Source organism: Canis aureus, chromosome 10, assembly GCF_053574225.1.
Source record: "Canis aureus isolate CA01 chromosome 10, VMU_Caureus_v.1.0, whole genome shotgun sequence".
In the NCBI taxonomy this organism is placed as follows: domain Eukaryota; kingdom Metazoa; phylum Chordata; class Mammalia; order Carnivora; family Canidae; genus Canis; species Canis aureus.
The window spans coordinates 15,644,648-15,648,848 of NC_135620.1; positions in this window are offsets into that span (position 1 = coordinate 15,644,648).

Genomic DNA, 4,201 nt, shown 5'->3' on the forward strand with positions numbered 1-4,201 from the left:
AAAGAATATGTGACCTCCAAACCAGCTCTGCAAGAAATTTTAAGGGGGCCTCTTAAAATTCCCCTTTAAGAAGAAGTTCAGTGGAACAGTCCACAAAAACAAAGACTGAATAGATATCATGATGACACTAAACTCATATCTCTCGATAGTAACTCTGAACGTGAACGGGCTTAATGACCCCATCAAAAGGCGCAGGGTTTCAGACTGGATAAAAAAGCAGGACCCATCTATTTGCTGTCTACAAGAGACTCATTTTAGACAGAAGGACACCTACAGCCTGAAAATAAAAGGTTGGAGAACCATTTACCATTCGAATGGTCCTCAAAAGAAAGCAGGGGTAGCCATCCTTATATCAGATAAACTAAAATTTACCCCAAAGACTGTAGTGAGAGATGAAGAGGGACACTATATCATACTTAAAGGATCTATTCAACAAGAGGACTTAACAATCCTCAATATATATGCTCCGAATGTGGGAGCTGCCAAATATATAAATCAATTATTAACCAAAGTGAAGGAATACTTAGATAATAATACACTTATACTTGGTGACTTCAATCTAGCTCTTTCTATACTCGATAGGTCTTCTAAGCAAAACATCTCCAAAGAAACGAGAGCTTTAAATGATACACTGGACCAGATGGATTTCACAGATATCTACAGAACTTTACATCCAAACTCAACTGAATACACATTCTTCTCAAGCGCACATGGAACTTTCTCCAGAATAGACCACATATTGGGTCACAAATCGGGTCTGAACCGATACCAAAAGATTGGGATTGTCCCCTGCATATTCTCGGACCATAATGCCTTGAAATTAGAACTAAATCACAACAAGAAGTTTGGAAGGACCTCAAACACATGGAGGTTAAGGACCATCCTGCTAAAAGATAAAAGGGTCAACCAGGAAATTAAGGAAGAATTAAAAAGATTCATGGAAACTAATGAGAATGAAGATACAACCGTTCAAAATCTTTGGGATGCAGCAAAAGCAGTCCTAAGGGGGAAATACATCGCAATACAAGCATCCATTCAAAAACTGGAAAGAACTCAAATACAAAAGCTAACCTTACACATAAAGGAGCTAGAGAAAAAACAGCAAATAGATCCTACACCCAAGAGAAGAAGGGAGTTAATAAAGATTCGAGCAGAACTCAACGAAATCGAGACCAGAAGAACTGTGGAACAGATCAACAGAACCAGGAGTTGGTTCTTTGAAAGAATTAATAAGATAGATAAACCATTAGCCAGCCTTATTAAAAAGAAGAGAGAGAAGACTCAAATTAATAAAATCATGAATGAGAAAGGAGAGATCACTACCAACACCAAGGAAATACAAACGATTTTAAAAACATATTATGAACAGCTATACGCCAATAAATTAGGCAATCTAGGAGAAATGGACGCATTCCTGGAAAGCCACAAACTACCAAAACTGGAACAGGAAGAAATAGAAAACCTGAACAGGCCAATAACCAGGGAGGAAATTGAAGCAGTCATCAAAAACCTCCCAAGACACAAGAGTCCAGGGCCAGATGGCTTCCCAGGAGAATTTTATCAAACGTTTAAAGAAGAAATCATACCTATTCTCCTAAAGCTGTTTGGAAAGATAGAAAGAGATGGAGTACTTCCAAATTCGTTCTATGAGGCCAGCATCACCTTAATTCCAAAGCCAGACAAAGACCCCGCCAAAAAGGAGAATTACAGACCAATATCCCTGATGAACATGGATGCAAAAATTCTCAACAAGATACTGGCCAATAGGATCCAACAGTACATTAAGAAAATTATTCACCATGACCAAGTAGGATTTATCCCTGGGACACAAGGCTGGTTCAACACCCGTAAAACAATCAATGTGATTCATCATATCAGCAAGAGAAAAACCAAGAACCATATGATCCTCTCATTGGATGCAGAGAAAGCATTTGACAAAATACAGCATCCATTCCTGATCAAAACTCTTCAGAGTGTAGGGATAGAGGGAACATTCCTCGACATCTTAAAAGCCATCTATGAAAAGCCCACAGCAAATATCATTCTCAATGGGGAAGCACTGGGAGCCTTTCCCCTAAGATCAGGAACAAGACAGGGATGTCCACTCTCACCACTGCTATTCAACATAGTACTGGAAGTCCTAGCCTCAGCAATCAGACAACAAAAAGACATTAAAGGCATTCAAATTGGCAAAGAAGAAGTCAAACTCTCCCTCTTCGCCGATGACATGATACTCTACATAGAAAACCCAAAAGCCTCCACCCCAAGATTGCTAGAACTCATACAGCAATTCGGTAGCGTGGCAGGATACAAAATCAATGCCCAGAAGTCAGTGGCATTTCTATACACAAACAATGAGACTGAAGAAACAGAAATTAAGGAGTCAATCCCATTTACAATTGCACCCAAAAGCATAAGATACCTAGGAATAAACCTCACCAAAGATGTAAAGGATCTATACCCTCAAAACTATAGAACACTTCTGAAAGAAATTGAGGAAGACACAAAGAGATGGAAAAATATTCCATGCTCATGGATTGGCAGAATTAATATTGTGAAAATGTCAATGTTACCCAGGGCAATATACACGTTTAATGCAATCCCTATCAAAATACCATGGACTTTCTTCAGAGAGTTAGAACAAATTATTTTAAGATTTGTGTGGAATCAGAAAAGACCCCGAATAGCCAGGGGAATTTTAAAAAAGAAAACCATATCTGGGGGCATCACAATGCCAGATTTCAGGTTGTACTACAAAGCTGTGGTCATCAAGACAGTGTGGTACTGGCACAAAAACAGACACATAGATCAGTGGAACAGAATAGAGAATCCAGAAGTGGACCCTGAACTTTATGGGCAACTAATATTCGATAAAGGAGGAAAGACTATCCATTGGAGGAAAGACAGTCTCTTCAATAAATGGTGCTGGGAAAACTGGACATCCACATGCAGAAGAATGAAACTAGACCACTCTCTTTCACCATACACAAAGATAAACTCAAAATGGATGAAAGATCTAAATGTGAGACAAGATTCCATCAAAATCCTAGAGAAGAACACAGGCAACACCCTTTTTGAACTCGGCCATAGTAACTTCTTGCAAGATACATCCACGAAGGCAAAAGAAACAAAAGCAAAAATGAACTATTGGGACTTCATCAAGATAAGAAGCTTTTGCACAGCAAAGGATACAGTCAACAAAACTCAAAGACAACCTACAGAATGGGAGAAGATATTTGCAAATGACATATCAGATAAAGGGCTAGTTTCCAAGATCTATAAAGAACTTATTAAACTCAACACCAAAGAAACAAACAATCCAATCATGAAATGGGCAAAAGACATGAATAGAAATCTCACAGAGGAAGACATAGACATGGCCAACATGCATATGAGAAAATGCTCTGCATCACTTGCCATCAGGGAAATACAAATCAAAACTACAATGAGATACCACCTCACACCAGTGAGAATGGGGAAAATTAACAAGGCAGGAAACAACAAATGTTGGAGAGGATGCGGAGAAAAGGGAACCCTCTTACACTGTTGGTGGGAATGTGAACTGGTGCAGCCACTCTGGAAAACTGTGTGGAGGTTCCTCAAACAGTTAAAAATATACCTGCCCTACGACCCAGCAATTGCACTGTTGGGGATTTACCCCAAAGATACAAATGCAATGAAACGCCGGGACACCTGCACCCCGATGTTTCTAGCAGCAATGGCCACTATAGCCAAACTGTGGAAGGAGCCTCGGTGTCCAACGAAAGATGAATGGATAAAGAAGATGTGGTTTATGTATACAATGGAATATTACTCAGCTATTAGAAATGACAAATACCCACCATTTGCTTCAACGTGGATGGAACTGGAGGGTATTATGCTGAGTGAAGTAAGTCAGTCGGAGAAGGACAAACATTATATGTTCTCATTCATTTGGGGAATATAAATAATAGTGAAAGGGAAAATAAGGGAAGGGAGAAGAAATGGGTGGGAAATATCAGAAAGGGAGACAGAACGTAAAGACTGCTAACTCTGGGAAACGAACTAGGGGTGGTAGAAGGGGAGGAGGGAGGGGGGTGGGAGTGAATGGGTGACGGGCACTGGGTGTTATTCTGTATGTTAGTAAATTGAACACCAATATGTAAAAAAAAAAAAAAAAAGTTGAAACGTTAAAAAATAAAATAAAATAAAATAAAATAAA